Genomic DNA, 17,363 nt, shown 5'->3' on the forward strand with positions numbered 1-17,363 from the left:
CGGTCTCCACAGTCGGGGCATCATGGGTGCCGCCTGAGTCCCGTGAACGGCTTGTAGACAGCAGCTTAGCCGAGGTGACGAGCACGTTACCCTGTGCGGCTCTGTAAACACATCTAAATGCCGTGGCGGCCTTGCCAGGAGCTCGCAGGATGGCCGTGACACCGGGGGCCCTAGACTGTGCCTTCAGGCCTCAGGCGCAGGGTCTTCCCCGTCCAGCCCCTGGGCTCGCACAGCACGGAGTTGCACCCGACACCGCACACCTGGGGTTGTTAGGGAAGGAAGTGGCCTCACGTCTGTAGCCAGGCGGGTGGTGTGGGGAGCCTGAGCACTCAGGCCTTTCTGTGTTGAGTGGTGACCAAAGGCGCCGCGGCGTTCTTGTCGAGTGTTTACATTTTAAGGCACAGCCCGACTTGCTTGCAGTCGCGCTGTGATCGGGGCACGCCCGCAGCCCTGGTGACCATGCATTAGAGGGCGATTCTGCTCATGTTTTCTGCTTGAATGGTTTGCGTGGGAATTGGCTTCGTTTCCTCGGAGGCACAGTGAGTCCTCCCAAGTGTATGACGTTTCCCAGGCCCGGGTTCCAGCAGACACACCTGGAGCCACTGCCCACTCCCTGCCCAGTGGCCTGGGGTCCAGGCAAGCCTCAGCTTTCTGGGGAGGGGGCAGCATTAGCCCCTCCTGACCGGGGGAGGGGGGGCAGGGACTCCCGGGCGTCGGGAGCTCAGTTTCCCATCTGCTGGGAAGGGAGTGAGGCCTTGCCAAACGCCTTCCTGCTGTTTCCTGACTGAAGGCTACAAGCTTTTTGAGGAGGAGCATGCAAATATTTTAGCCCCCAAAATATTAAGCTCTTGAGCCCACAGCCCTGGTGTGTGTGTTTGCGGTAGTGTGTCCCATGGAGCCCGCAGCCCTGGTGTGTGTGTGTGTGAACTTGAGGTAGCATGTCCCATGGAGCCCGCAGCCCCAATCGTCTGTTTTTGCGGGAGTGTGTCCTGTCAGCTCAGGGGCTGCTGCCTCCCCAGGGCTGTCCCTCGGAGCCACACACTGGAGGCCCGTGGCTGCCCCTGGCCACTCTCTGGAGGTTCATGATGACTGTGGGGCGGGGCCAGGACAGTGTTCCGTGTCCTGTGCAGATGTCGTCCTGAAGTTCTTTCTGTCTGACCTGCCTGCTGTCCTTGTCCACCCGCGAGGCCAGCTGGAGCTCTGCATGGGGCCCGTGTCCCTGCTCTGCTGTCTCCTGAGCACAGATGGACTCTGCCTTCCTCTGCATACGCTGCGTGAGGTGGACGCTGACGTCCATGCCTCCAGTCCCTCACCCCTTCTTTGTCTCACGCGGTACCAGGTGGTCCCAAGGCGGCTGGGAGATGCTGAGAAATTCTCTTCCCACCTGCCATGCCTTGTCCCAGCTGTGACCCGCCAGCCCTGGGCTCCCCCGATTGGGCAGTGCCCTGCAGGCCCAGGTGGGAAGCAGGTCCCGGTCATGTTTCTGCTGCCCTGGGGCCCACGTGTGGCTTTATGGCGAGGGTAGAGTTTGGGGTGGGACTTGGGGTGGGTGAGCAGCGGGAGTGCTGGGGGCTGGGACGTGTTCTGCGTGAACACGGCAGGCAGGGGACTGTCGACCCGCGTGGTGCTCAGGCGAGATCATCCCTTGACCCAGCCCGTTACTGCCAAAGCCTCACCAGGTGGCCCGGGCCCCTCTGGCCTTGGTCCTAGAGGTCAAAGCTGAGTGAGCCAGGCCTTGCCTTGGGGCCTGGTGGGCCACAGAGGGTGGGCTGTTGTGTCGCTGAGTGCACAGGCTGGGGACGTCGGAGCTGCATGGGTGTGGGTGTGACCCTGCCCTGGCCTGCCTGACCATGTGTGGACACGGAGGGGATGGGACTGGGGGAGGGGGGTGCATGGACGACTCCCTGACACATGGAAGGGCCGAGGCCAGAGTGCATCTGCCATGGGGCTGGGCCTGGCCTGCAGCTCCTCTGAGGATGCCCAATGCCACGTTCCCATTGGGGCCTTTCCTGACAGCCAGTGGGACCCTGGCTCAGGGTTCCCAGCTCAGGATTCGCCAGCTGTAAAGCAGTCGCTCACACCCCTTTTAAGAAAGTTTGTTTCCCGGAGTGCTGCCGTCGGGACACTTGAGGACAACCTCTCCCCGCAGAGTGAGCTCAGTTCCCAGCAGGCCTCTCTCCCCATTTTCCTTACTCTGTTGCCGTGGTGATCGTCCCCAAACTCGGACCTGATGGGTCACGTCCTGTTCAAAAGACCCCGGGGTTTCTGTGTTGCCAGAGCAGAGACGGCCCTGGAGTCTGCCTCCAGCCTCCCACCACCCCAGCCCACGGACCGCAGTCATCTCGTCCACGTACGCCTCATCGGGCCCAAGGCCGGTCCTGGGACCTTGAGCACAGACCCCGAGCGCCAGCCCTGCACGCTGTTCTGGCCACAGTTTATGAGCCCTGTGTTCATTCCGTTTCCATAACCTGGGACCAGCCACACACAAACTTTTGGGATTAGCGTATGGCGCTGGTTGGGGTTAGCGTATGGCGCTGGTTGGGGTTAGCGTATGGCGCTGGTTGGGGTTAGCGTATGGCGCTGGTTGGGGTTAGCGTATGGCGCTGGTTGGGGTTAGCGTATGGCGCTGGTTGGGGTTAGCGTATGGCGCTGGTTGGGGTTAGCGTATGGTGCTGGTTGGGGTTAGCGTATGGCGCTGGTTGGGGTTAGTATATGGCGCTAGGCGGTGCCACTTTGGGGGTCGGGGTTGGGATGGAGGTTGAGATACCTGTGCAGACACCTCCCTATGACATGGCAAATGTGTGCAGGTAATGTCCATTTCATTTCCACCTGTGAGGTCCCTCGATGCTCGGCCAGGACCACAGCAGTTAAGGCTTCAGGCAGCTGGAAGCAGTGTCAGCTGTGGCCTGATCTCCCCCCGTGGGCAGACAGCCCCTCTCAGTCCTTCACAGGCAGGCAGGCAGGGCGCGTGGCAGAGGAAGTTCTGCTCGTGGTGTGTGTGAAGGGGAGGAGAGAGTCCTGGGGGCTGAGGTGGTGCAGGTGGGGTAGTGTCTGGTGCAGGCCCGGCTCTGGGTTAGAGCGAGGTGGTCCCTGGTGCAGGCCCCGCTCTGGGTTAGAGCGAGGTGGTCCCTGGTGCAGGCCCCGCTCTGGGTTAGGGCAGGGTGTTCCCTGGTGCAGGCCTGGCTCTGGGTTAGGGCAGGGTGGTCCCTGGTGCAGGCCTGGCTCTGGGTTAGGGCAGGGTGGTCCCTGGTGCAGACTCTGGCTCTTGGTCACGGTGGGGTGTTCCCTGGTGCAGGTCCGACTCTGGGTTAGGGCAGGGTGGTCCCTGGGGCTCAGGCTCTCAGTCACGGTGGGGTAGTCCCTGATACAGGCCTGACATTGCCGCCGCCCTGGGAGACAGGCACCAGGCCGTGGACTCCAGGTTCCTCCTGAGCACGTGGGGGCAGGTCCACCTACTCTAGATACCTGTTCCTCCCCGGTGAGAAAAGCAGATTCAAATGTTTATTGCTCTGTCAGAGCCGAGTGGATGGAGCCTTCACTGAGAATGACACGGGCCGAGCCGTTTCCCGCGTCCTGGGTGGATGCAGCCGTAGATGGGGCGCTGCCTGTCCTTGTGAAAAGATGGCTGGAGCGTCCACCAACATGGCCAGGAAGGGTCCTGGATCAGGGTTGAGTCTGGGTCGGCCCCTCCCCTGCCGATGACCTCTGGCTTCCCCTGGGTCCCTGGAACCTGGAACCCACACCCCAGGCTCACAAACGCCATGACATAAACGAGGTCAGGGCCCGGGTTGTGTCGGGAAAGCCTCACACAGGCTGAAGACCTGAATTGTGAGGTGGAACCCTGAGTTCCCCAGACTCCAGCTCCACGGAAGGGGGTGTACATGGGGGCCGTCTCGATGGGGACAGCGGGAAAGGGAGCCCAGACCCCAACAAGCTCCACGGAAATGTGAGGAGCCATCTTGATGGGGACAGCGGGAGAGGGAAGGCAGGCTGGGGTGAATGTGGGTAGTGCTTGTTTAGTATTAATATATATTTTGTCTAATTTCACAACCCCTAAGAGAATCGGGCACCTCAGCAGCCACCCTGGGGCTCAGTCGCTGGCTTAGAAAGCGGGCAAGCGTGACCTGGAGTTGGGGGGTGGAGAAGGATGGGGAGCACAGAGCCCCCCACAAGTGACAATCCCAGCACCTGGAGAAGGAGCAGAGACGAGAGACAGAAACAACACGAACCCCAGGTCAAAAGTCGGTGCCGTGCATGCCAAGTGTCCTCAGCGGGTGGAAAGTGTCGCTGTGTCTTTGTTAGTTTACACAACAGGGAGAGAGTGAAAAGCTGGGGTTGGAGGAAACAGGAGAGAAGTAAGGCTGTGTGGCGGGGGCAAGACTCAGACACACCCCTGACTATCTGTAAATGGGCCAATGGGACAGAAGGCCAGGGACCTCCTGGCCAGCCCCGAGCCCTGTGAGGTGCCTGTGGCAGGACGTGGGCATGGCAGGTGACAGAAGCCCTGCCGGGTCCACTTTCCAGCCTCCCCGGCTTCCCTTCTGCATTCCGCCGGCCTGGCCGCTGCCTCCAGGGACAAAGAGCCTGGCATGGGGTGCAGATTTATTCTCCAGCCCTCTGCAAACCAAGCAGTGGTGGATCACAGAGCTGCGTGCAGAGAGAGGGGGAGACAGGCCAGCACCTGGGATGTCCTCGTGGGGCCGGGGACCCAGCCCTGGCCCCTGGGCGCCCAGCCATGTTTGAGAGTCTTCCCTCCGCCTGACCAGAATCAGAGCTGTGGGTCCATGAATCGAGTTACTTCAGGGTCTTGCTGCTTCACATGAACAGCTGTGCAGAGGCAGCCAGAGACAACCCGGGGCTCCTCACACATGGTGATGCTGACGACGGCCTGCCCATGAGGAGGTAGAAAGAACTTTTTCTGTGCGTACATGTTTTTCATCTGTTTTGTTTGGGTTTTGATTTTGTTTTCCAGGAATGTAGAGTTACAAGGCAATAATAGAATAGTGTCCAGTTGCAGAGTCTGGGGTAGGGGGTCCACAGTGTCCCCGTTTGCATCCCTGAGGGGTCTGAGGAGGGCAGTTCACACTGGAGCCTCCTCTGTGGCAGCCTCCGCTCGGCCGCAGGAACCTGAAGGTCACGCACAGCCCACATCCTGTGTGTCTCAAGGAATTCAAGCCTCAAAATGAAAAATGAGGTCGGGTGCGGTGGCTCACACCTGTAATCCCAGCACTTTGGGAGGCCGAGGCAGGTGGATCACCTGAGGTCAGGAGTTCAACACCAGCCTGGTCAACATGGTAGAACCCCATCTTTACTAAAAATACAAAAATTAGCTGGGCGTGGGGCCGGGCATGGTGGCTCAGGCCTGTAATCCCAGCACTTTGGAAGGCTGAGGCCAGTGGATCACGAGGCCAGAAGATCGAAACCATCCTAACACGGTGAAACCCCATCTCTACTAAAAATACAAAAAATTAGCCGGGCGTGGTGGTGGGCGCCTGTAGTCCCAGCTACTCGGGAGGCTGAGACAGGAGAATGGCATGAACCCGGGAGGCAGAGCTTGCAGTGAGCTGAGATCACACCACTGTACTCCAGCCTGGGAGACAGAGCGAGACTCCTCTCAAAAAAAAAAAAAAAAAAAAAATTAGCTGGGCATGGTAGTGCATGCCTGTAATCCCAGCTACTTGGGAGGCTGAGGCAGGAGAATCACTCTAACCCGGGAGATGGAGGTTGCAGTGAGCTGAGATCTCGCCATGCACTCCAGCCTGGGTGACAGAGCGAGACTCCATCTCAAAAAAAAAAAAAAAAAAAAGAAAGAAAAATGAATCCACCTTTTTTTTTTTTTTTTTTTTTTTAGGATTTCTTTGCTTTCCAGTCCTTTCTACTCCCAAGTTTTGTTTCAGAAGTGCTTGACCCATAAATAAATTCCAATAATGAGGTCATCTTTGTTTCTCCTGAAGATTGAGCTTTCCCCTCAAACTTCTCGAGCACGGCCGAGCCACAGAGGTTCATTTTTTAAACAGTAGTTTTCTGTATCTTGCATTATTTTAAATGTAGATTTGAAAAAATGCCACAGAGCTCTGTGTGGCTCCTTTTCCAGTGTGATTTCCACGCATTCCGCATCGTGGAGAAGGGCCGTGAGGAGGCTCCGCTGGGAGTGGACTCTCGATGAATTACATGTTAGCGAGGGCAGCCCTGTGTCACACGCTCCCGCGTTGAGAGCATTTGTGAGGCCCGTCTTCTGAAACGGAGGCGCTCGGGGCTCACTGTGCTGCCCACGGTTCTGTGCCGCTGAAGTGGGCACCCTCCCTTGAGCCTCGTGAGGAAAGTGGCTGTCCCACTGCGCGAGGCTGGTCTGCCGCGGGCGCCTCCCTGTGTCACCTGGACCGCCCCACGGCCTCTGCCACAATCGGCCCTTTCAGTCCCTCAGAAGCACTTGGGTTTAAAAGTCTCGATGTCATTAAAACAACAAGCAGGTAGACGAAGCGGCCGGAGTGTGTCTGCCGCAGTCTGGGCTGTGAACTGGCCCCTCACCTGTCCCTCCTCCTGAGCCTGAGCTGCTCCAGAGAGAACAAAAAGCTCTCCTCATGGAAAGTTTTACTAACCTGGCCCGGCGCCCAGGTCTGAGGCCTTCCCCGCAGCTGAGGATGATTGAAAGAGTCTGTGTGCCGCGATCAAACACGCAGTGTCGTTAACGTTGCAGACGTCGGCTACTGCGTGATGGATGGAGCAGTGAACTCAGCCGTGCAAATCATTCATTAGGGTCAGTGCCTGGTGCCTTGGGACCGCTGCGTGGGGGTTTCAAGGCATAAAAATCACACTGCACACCACCCGGAGACGGAGCCTGCTGTCGGCAGGGCGGGCCAGGCTGCAGGAGCGGGTTGTCTGGAGGCTGTTGAAGAGGCAGCTCCCCAACGCCAAGAGCCCGTCCAGCCCCAGGCCCGGAGCTGCTTCCTCAGGGAGCCCACCCTGTGACGTGCCCGAGGTGAGGCAGCCACCAGAGGCCGCGTCCAAACCTGTGCGCCAGGCAGCGTGTGGGCTGAGGCACAGACGTTGACTCAAGCGTTTCAGTTCCTCTCTAGAAAACTTGCTCCCACCTGGTCTCAGCCAGCAACCGCGAGGGACAGTGAGAAAGGTGAGAGCGAACACACACCCCCATTAACCTGGTACGGCCGGGGGAAGGCGAGAGCGGGCACAGGCCCCCCATTAACCTGGTACGGCCGGGGGAAGGTGAGAGCGGGCACAGGCCCCCCATTAACCTGGTGCGGCCAGGTGAGCACGGAGCCCATGGCTGGAGAACCCCGGGGCAGCTGCAGTGGCAAGTCTGCCCCTTCAGGAAATGGGGGCAAGGATGGCACTGAGACGGGTGCTGAACAAGGCTCTCTAAAAATAGGAGCTGCGTGGGCCGTGCACACGCCGTGTGGGTGCTGTTGGAGATCTCCCGCCCTGGCGTGCAGGCTGTGAGGTCACAGTGCCTCTGTCCTTCCCTGAGGTGGGCACAGGAGAGAGGAGAGGTGCCCACTCCTGTGAGCTGCCCACTGGCTGCTCCTTGGGGCCTGTGAGGTTCTGGGCACTTTTTTAAATTGCCTGAAGATATTCACTGTGGACACAGAAGGTTTTGAATTCTACGCTGTTTCTAATTGAAATATCAGTCTACGGTCCAATTGTGTGTACTTGGAAGGGAAATTTGGGGGGTATCATTTTCAGCTATTAATCTTCTGCGTTTGATTCCTTAAAAGTGGGTCTTAGCTTGTTTCGGCGTTAAGTGGAGAGCTGTCTGAAATCAGTAACTGGAGGGAGAGACATAGGGACGAGGTGGAAGGAAGCAAGAGAGAAGAGCTGGAGAGATTTCATGGAGCTTGGGCAATGAGCATTGTTTAGATCTGTTTTGTGCCAAAGAAAATTCACGGCCAGTGGCAGCAAAGAGAGACCAAGCCCTGATGTTCAGCCATGACTGCGCATCTGGGCAGTGTGGGGCGTGTGTGCGATGCCTTTGTCATCTTGCATAGGCAAGCTGTGAAGAGTAGTAAGGTGTCCGCGAGTGTGTCACTGTGACGTAGGCAAGCCGTGAACAGTAATAAGGCGTTCGCAAGTGTCACTGTGACGTAGGCAAGCCGTGAACAGTAGTAAGGTGTCCGTGAGTGTCTCGCTGTGACATAAGCAAGCCGTGAACAGTAGTAAGGTGTCCGTGAGTGTCTCGCTGTGACATAAGCAAGCCGTGAACAGTAGTAAGGCGTTCGCGAGTGTCACTGACGTAGGCAATCCATCAACAGTAGTAAGGCGTCCGTGAGTGTCACTGTGACATAGGCAAGCCATCAACAGTAGTAAGGCGTCCGCGGGTGTGTCGCTGTAACATAGGCAAGCCTTGAACAGTAGTAAGACGTCCGCGGGTGTCACTGTGATGTAGGCAAGCTGTCAACAGTAGTAAGGCCTCTGCGAGTGTGTCACTGTGACATAGGCAAGCCGTCAACAGTAGTAAGGCGTCCGCGAGTGTCACTGTAACGTAGGCAAGCCGTGAACAGTAGTAAGGCGTCTGCGGGTGTGTCGCTGTAACATAGGCAAGCCGTGAACAGTAGTAAGGCGTCCACGAGTGTCACTGTGATATAGGCAAGCCGTCAACAGTAGTAAGGCATCTGCGAGTGTGTCACTGTGACGTAGGCAAGCCGTCAACAGTAGTAAGGCATCCGCGGGTGTGTCACTGTAATGTAGGCAAGCCGTGAACAGTAGTAAGGCGTCTGCGAGTGTCACTGTAACGTAGGCAAGCCGTGAACAGTAGTAAGGCGTCCGCGAGTGTCACTGTAATGTAGGCAAGCCGTGAACAGTAGTAAGGCATCCGCGAGTGTGTCATTGTAACGCTGTGTTTTTCTTGTGTAGATGCACTCTGTTTTCCTCCTACAGATGGGTTCAAACTTTACAGAAACATTTTAAGTGGCATCATCTCCATTTCAAATCAAGTTGCCTAGCTTCCTCCTACTGCTGTACGTTTTCTCTTCCTAATGCATAGACATTTCAAAGAGCTTCCTTATTTGAGAATGAGTGTTCTTTACAGACACACTTAGATCTGTGAGCCAGCATGTCACACTGCTGTGCTGGGGCACCGGAGTGTGAAGCCATGAGCGAGGCATTTAAAAGCATAACAGCCACATTGAGCGCCCAGTGGCCGACAGCCCGTCAGAGGGAGAGAGGTGGCCGGGGCAGTGGAGGGCTCTGCCCATGTCTGTCAGACAGCCTTGTTCTTGCCAGAGCAGCCAGGGCCGGGCCGCTCAAGCTGGGTGCTTGGCTCTCCCTGGAGCTCGAGCACGGGCACGTTCAGGTGATCTTCCTGATAGCAAAGTGCGTTTCTGCACATGGACTCCCAAGGAGCAGCGAGGAACTGACTCACACATTCCACCAAGCCCAGGCTAGAAAGAGGGGACAGTCGGAACCGTAGTGTTTTCTTCGTGTCAATGCTGAGAGACTCACTCCTGAGGTCACACATCCTTGCCAGCAAACGGAAGACCCAGATCACAGTCCTAGGCTCTTCCTGGACGTGTAGCCTTTGTATGTTCCATAGTGACCTTTTGCACATTTTCTCCTGTGCGTGTTCAGCTTTAGAACGCGCTGTGGGCAGGCAGAACTGCCAGTGCTCACCACCCCCCTTTCCTGGGGGAAACCGAGGCTCAGAGAGATGCCGCTGGACTTGCTCCAAATCAGTCGATGAGGCAGAACGAGGAGTGCCCCAACTCCAGCGCCAAGGCCCGCACGCTCTCGCCGGTCCTAGCTCTACCGTTGAGTATTTTCTTCCCACTAGAGAGATGTAATGAGCAAAGATTTCTGCTCAGAACTCCTAACATCCAAGTATGAGTTGGCTTTGCAAGCCAAAGGGGAGCATGGTGTCTGTTTTTCTTCAGAGAATTTCTGACTATTCGCTAAGGCACGTTTGCATAAGAAGGACTGGAGGGAAGCAGGCCTTCTAAACTGCTGGAGAGCATCTTGAATCAGCTCTCGCCCAAAGCAACAAAAATACAGCAACACTGTCAAATCAACCACCAAATCTGGCAGTCAACCAAGAGGACAGAACAAACACAGATGCGTTCACTCAAGGAAGAGCAGCCCCGGGGGAAGAACAGGATGGTGGTGTCTTCACTTGGGGCCGCTCCACCCCTGCTCCAGCCCCAAGGCACACAGCCATGGAAAGCCAGTGACAGCACAGACTGTGGAGGAGCTGAGCTCTGTTGAAAACCCCGTCCCAGGATGCAGTCCACATTTGGACTGGTCATGGAGCTCCTGGAAAAGGCCGGTTCGCAGGCACAATCACTGTTGGCTGCAGTTGTAATCATGGGAGCTGCCCCAAGGCTGTGATCGACATTGGAGCAAACAAGAGCCTGGCCAGACCAGGTGACCCTGGGGACTTTGAAAAACCTTGGAGATTCCCGGGCACATATGAAAATGGATGTGTGAAGGCTTCGGTACAGAGAGGGCCCCGGCCACTCTTTTCTGGCTGACCTCAAAACCCCACCAAGCAGAAGTGAGAGCTAAAGCTGCCTGTGGCTGGGAGGCAGGTCCTGACACACAGGTTTCGTGATTAGAGGGAGAAGACTGGCTTTGTGGCTCAAGGATTTAAGGAAACTTCCTGTCTGGTAACAGCAGACCATTAAACTCTGGTAACCAGAGGGTGATCCCTAGGCAGCCTGGCTTAAAGACAGAAACAAGATTTAAAAACAGAGAGAACAGAAAACTCAGTGTCCACATTCTGCAAGGAATACAGCATCTAGATAATTAGTCCAGGAAAGTCATGAGTCACATAAGCAACAACCAAGGAGAGGGGAAGCCAAGAAACAACAAGTCCTATTTGGAGGGGGATGGGGGGAATCTCATTTCAGAGTCACTACAATGCATTAGTTGTCTTCTCCAGTTATAAACCAAAAAATTATAGTACATGCAAAAAAACATGAAAATATGTCCCATCCACAGGAAGAAAAGTCTGTAGCCCCTGATAGGGCTCAGGTATTAGACTAGCAAAGGCTTTAAATCGACTGCAATAAATATGTTCAAAGAACTGAAAGAAATTTTATTTAAAAAATTATAGGGGAGTGTGGCAAATATATCTCACCAGATAGAGAATATCAATAATGAGATTTTTTTTAAAAAAGGAGCCAAATAGAAATTACACAGTTGAAAAGTAAATGAAAAATGCATTAGAGAGGCTGAACAACAGATTTGAGCTGGCAGAGAAAAAGAATCAACAAACTTAAAAATCAACATGATTTAGACTGAGGAACAGAAAGAAGAAAGAATCAATAAAAATGAAAAAAGCCTCAGAGCATGTGAGATGCTGTAAACACATATACAGTTGCATAATGAGTTACAGAAAGAGATGATTAGAAAAAATACGTGAAGAAATAATGGCCCCAAACTTCCTAAATTTGATGGAAAACATTATTCAGTGCATCCAAAAGGTTCACAAAATTCAAATGGGATAAATTAAAAGCAGCTCACACACAGACACAAACCAAACTGTTGAAAGTCAAAGGGAGAGACAATCCTGAAAGCAGCGAGAGGAAAACAGCTTCTCAGTACGTGGGATGCTCAGCAAGATTAACAGCCAGCTGCTTATTCTGAATTGTGGATGTCGGAGGACTGTGGAACAGCGCATTCAAAATGCTGAAAGAAAACCACTGTCAACCAAGAATTCTATATCTAGTAAAACTCACCTTTAGAGATGGAGAAACAAAGCTGTGCTCAGATAAACAAGACACATAGAATTTGTTGCCAACAGACCTGACCTACAGGACATATTAAAGGGAGTCCTTCAGGCTGAGGTAAGAAGCACTGGTGAGAGTAATTACATAGGTGAATTAAAAAGACAGCACAAACATGTTTTAAACTTTTCTTCTCTGAACTGATGTAAAAGGAAACTGCATAAGACACGATTGCAAACCTGTGCTGATAACAATGTGCTTATAACAATTTGTGTGACAGTAGCACAAAGGAAGGGGTGGGGAAGGAAGTTACAGCAAAGCAAAGTCTTTACATATTATTAGAACTCAGTATTCATCTGAAATAGAGTGTTTTGACTAAGATGCTTATTGTAATCTCCAGAGGAACCACTAAGAAAATAATATATATGTGTGTGAATGTGTCACACACACACATAAAATGTCAAAAAATACACTTAAATGATACACTAGAAAATATGTGCGTAACACAAAATAAGCCAGCAATGAAGGAACATAGAAACAATGACAACAGCAAAAGTTACACAAGATATGTAGAGAACAAATAGCAAAATGGAAATCATAATCCTACTGTATCAATAATCACATTAAATGTCAGTGGAATAAACACCCCAATAAAAAGGTAGACATTGTCAGACTGGATATTAAAGACAGAATGAAACAGGATACAACCATATGCTGTCTAAAAAATACATATTTTAGATTTAAAGACACAAATAGGTTGAAAGTAAAATGATAAAGAGATACTGTACAATAGTAATCAAAAGAGATATGGAGATAATGGAAAAAATACATACTTCAGATTTAAAGACACAAATAGGTTGAAAGTGAAAGAATGAAAAAGATATGCAGAGTTAATGTAGAAATTTGGAGTAGCTACACTAATATCAGACAAATTAAACTCTAAGATAAAAATATTACTAGAAACAATGAACTGTCAGTAGTCATGTTCTCTTTGATCATAAACCTGATACATTGAACAGGAAGATATAATTATAAACACATTTGTACATAACAGAGCCCCATAATACATGAAACAAGAACTGACAGAATTAAAGGGAGAAATACATAGTTGAAAAATAATAGCTGGAGACCAGTATATCACTCTTAATGGATAGAACAACTAGACAGAAAATCAAAAGGATATAAAACACTTAAGACTATCAACCAACTTTACAAGACATCTGTAGGACACTCTGCAGAGTGGAGTGCACATAGGATAGACTTCCTACTATGCCATAAAACAAGCCTTAATAACTTTCAGAATATTCTGATTGCAACGGATATCAATTGAAAACAACAGATATTTCCACAAATATTTGGAAACTAAACAACACATTTCTAAATAATTCATGAGTGAAGTTAGAAAGTATAAGGGAAATTGGAAAATATTTTGAACTAAATGCAAATGAAAACACAACATATCAAATTTTGTGGGATGCAGGTAAGGCAGTGCTTAGAGAGAAATTTATAGCTTTAAATGCCCATATGAGGAATAAGGTGGATTTCAAATCAATAATCTAAGCTTTTCCCTTAAAAATGTTGAAAAAGGAGAGAAAAAACCCAAGGCAAGTGGAAAAAAGGAAATGCCGAGGATGAGAAGAAAAAGCAATGAAATAGAAACATGAGAAAAATCAATAAAACCAAAGTTAGTTATTTGAAAGAACAACAAAATTGACAAAACTTTAATGAGTTTTTCTAACAAGAAAAATTAGGAGTGAAAGAGGGGACATTACTACTGACCCTGCAAAAATCAAAAGGTTATAAGGGAATACTATAACCTTATGCCAACAGATTAAACAACCTGTACGAAATGGAAACATTCTTAGACACGAATTACCTAAACTGACTCAGGAAGAAACAGAAAAGTATAATAGACCTATAGCAGGGAAATAAAAGAAATTAATAATTTAACATATTCTCACAAAGAAAAGCCCAGACCCAGAGAGCTTTACTGGTTAATTTTATTAAACATTACAAGAATAATACCAGTGCCAATACTCCACAAACTCTTCAGAAAATGAAGAAGGAACACTTCTAATACTGAAGCCAGTATAGCCCTAATACCAAAATCAAAAGTATCATAAGAAAATAAACTATAGAAAAATATTCTTTATGAACACAGGAGCAAAAATCCACAACAAAATATTATCAAACTGCATCCAACAACATAAAAAAAAGATTTTACACCATGACCAAGTGGGATTTATCCCAGTAATGCAAGGTTGGTTTAGCATCAGAAAATGAAGTCATGTGATGTACCATATTAATAGAAAAAGGGCAGAAACCACATGATCGTTTCAATAAATGCAAGAAAAAAAGCATTTAACAAAATCCAACACCAACTTATAAAATCTCTTGACAAACTTAGAACACAAGGGAACTTCTTAACCTGATCAAAGTCATACACAAAAAACAACAGTGACCATCACACTGAATCGTCCAACACGGAGGACCTTCTTTTCCCCTACAATGAGGAAGGATGCAGAGATGGCCACTTTCACTGCTGCTACTCAGCCTTGTACTGGAGGTTCTAGCCAGTGCAGCCAGGTAAGAAACAGAAATGAAAGGCAACCAGAATGGACAGGAAGAAGTAAAATTGTCTTTATTGGAAGAAAACGTGATTCTATTATGTAGAAAATCCTGAGAAATCTGCCTACACCCCCCCACCCGCAAAAAAAAGTAAAGGAAAACCCGCCGTTAAAACTACCAAACAAGTGCAGCAAGGTCATCAGATGTGAGACCAGGGTACAAATAAATTATGTTTCCATATGCAAGGAATAATCCAAAAATGAAATCAAGGAAAAATTCCTATCTACGATAGCATTAAAAAGAATAAAATATGAATAACTTTAAAGAAGTTAAGGACTTATACTCTGAAAATTACAGAACGTTGCTGAGGGAAAGTTAAGATCTAAATAAATGGGAGAACATTGCATGTTAATGGACCGGAAGAATCAATATTATGAAGATGGCAGCTTTCTCCAGATTGATCTGGAAAATCAGTGCCATCTCCATCAAAACTCCAGCAATTTTTTCTTCTAAAATTCACAGAATGATCCTAAAATCTATATGGAGTTTCAGAGACCCAGAATAGCCAAAACAATTTTGAAATCAGAGAACAAAGTTGGGAAGTTACACTTCCCAATTTCAGAACTTTCTGTGAAGCTATAATAATCAAGACAGTGTGGTATTGGCATAGGACACATAGATCAGAATTAAAAACCCCAAAATAATTCTATATCTGTGGTAAATTGATTTTTTGACAAAGGCACAAAGCCCATTTAATTGGAGTAAACGACAGCCTTTTTAACAAGTGGTGCTGGGACATTTGCCACATGCAAAAAAACGCACACCACACACCGAAAATCAACTTGATCTTGGACTAGTAGGAGCCGAAATAGTCAAACGTTTCTGGAGATAGCACATGAGGAACTCTTCAAGACTTGGATTAGGCAGAGGTTTCTTAGATATGACATCAAAAGCACAGCTCATAAAATAAAAGCTTGATAAATGGAACCTCATCAAAATTTAAAATTTTTATGCTTCAAAAGTACTATTAAGAAAATGAAAAGATAAGCAATAGACTAGAGGAATATGTTTGCAAAACAACTATCTGATAAAGGGCTTATATCCAGAATATACAAAGAACACTTACAGCTCAATAATAAGACAGAAAGCCTAATCAAAAACTGGGCAAAGGATTTGAATAGACATTTCTCCAGACAAGACATAGGAGGTGTATAATAAGCACATGAAAAAATACCCCACATGACTAGTTATTAGGGAATGCACATTTTAAATTTCAATAAGATACTATTTTATATCCATTCGAGTGGCTTTGGGAGATAAGATAGACAACAGCCAATTTTAGAGAGGAGGAGAAACTGGGCCCCTGAAGCCTCACTGGCAGGAGTGTAACATGGCATTACATTCCAGCCACTTAGGCAGTTTCTTAAAGAAATTTCTTAGAAGAAACTTGCCATGTGACCCAGCAGTTCCGCTCCTAGGTATGTATCCAAGGAGACAGATGCACACGTCCACACAAAGACTTGTACACGACTGTCCTTCACAGCGTTCTTTAGCCAAACATCTGAAACAACCACAATGCCCAGCATGTGGGGAAGAGAGAGGAAAGGTGGGGTTTATCCTCATCCATCCCCAAAAGGAATGAGTACTGAGCACGCCAGGACACAGGTGAACCTGGAACCCCTCGTGTTCCGGGAAAAAAGCCACACATGACACCACAGACTCAGTGGCTCCCTTGTATGCACACCTCAGAGACGTCGCAGGTTCAGCCTCAGACCACTGGGATACAGCCAGTATGGCAAAAGAAAGCCACTGGAGTGTGTGGCTTCCAGGGCATATAAAAGTGATGCTCACACTGTACTGAGTCTGTTAAGTGTGCACCAGCATCGTGTCTAAAAAAACAATGTTCGTGCCTGCGTGGGGTGACCAGGTGCATTGTCCATGAGCAGTAATATTATTAAAGGACTCTTTTTCTGAGCAGTTAAGTCTCAATAGTGGGCTTAAAACCTTCAGTAAACCATGCTGTGAACAGAGGTGCTGTCATCCAGGCTTTGTCGTTCCACGGATGGAGCACAGGCAGAGGCGATCCCGCATCATTCTTAGGGGCCTTGGGATTTTCGCGGTGGCAGATGGACACTGGATTCAACTTAAAGTCACCAGCTGCATTAGCCCCTACCAAGGGGGTCAGCCTGTCCTTGGAAGCTTTGCAGCCAGGCACTGACTCCTCTCCAGCTATGGAAGTCCTAGACAGCATCTTCCAATAGAAGGCTGTTTTGTCTGCACAGAAAATCTGTTGTTAGTGTGGCCACCTTCATCAATAGTCTCAGCCAGATCTCAGAGAACTTGCCGCAGCTTCCCCGTCAGCACCTGCTGCTTCATCTTCGCTTTTATGGTATGGAGATGGCTTCTTTCCTTCAACCTCATGAACCAGCCTCTGCTAGCTTCAAACTTCTTTTTCTGCAGCTTCCTCATCTCTCAGCCTTCGTAGGACAGAGAGAGCGAGGATCTTGGTCTGGATTAGGCTTTGGCTTAAGGGAATGTTGTGGCTGGTTCGATCTTCTGTCCAGATCACTCGGGGTTTCTCTGTATCAGCAATAAGGCTGTTCCGCCCCCTTATCATCGGTGTTGTTCACCGGGACAGTGGTTTTCACTTCTGTCTATCTAGAGTTTTCTCTGCATTCGCAGTTGGACTGGTGCGGGAGGCTGAGCTGTCAGCCTGTCTCAGCTTTCGATGGGTGTTCCTCACCAAATTTAATCATTCCTAGTTTTGAAGTGGGAGACGTGTGACCCTTCCTTGCCCTTGAACTTTTACTTGAAAACTTGGAGGCTGTCGTAGGGTTCTTAATTGGCCTAATGTCAGTATGGTTGTGTCTCAGGGAATAGGGAGGCCTGAGCCCAGGGAGAGAGACGGAGAATGGCTGGTCGGTGGAGCAGTCAGGACACACCCAGCTCTTATCCATTCACTTCATCTTAGATGGGCACAGTTCGTGGCACCCCAAAACAATGACAACAGTGACCCCAAAGATCACAGATCTCTACAGCAGATATGATAGCAATGAGAAAGCTTGGAACATCATGAGGATTATTAAAACGTGACACAGAGACATGAAGTGGGCACCTGCT

General features: G+C 49.8%; 1 protein-coding gene across 9 annotated transcripts in view; it reads left to right on the plus strand.

Annotated features, from left to right (window-relative positions):
- Nucleotides 1-17,363, plus strand: part of NFATC1 (nuclear factor of activated T cells 1) — a 136,524-nt gene that overhangs the window by 91,514 nt on the left and 27,647 nt on the right. The gene's annotated exons all lie outside the window — the stretch shown is intronic.

The sequence above is a fragment of the Pongo pygmaeus genome, chromosome 17 (genome assembly GCF_028885625.2).
Source record: "Pongo pygmaeus isolate AG05252 chromosome 17, NHGRI_mPonPyg2-v2.0_pri, whole genome shotgun sequence".
In the NCBI taxonomy this organism is placed as follows: Eukaryota; Metazoa; Chordata; class Mammalia; order Primates; family Hominidae; genus Pongo; species Pongo pygmaeus.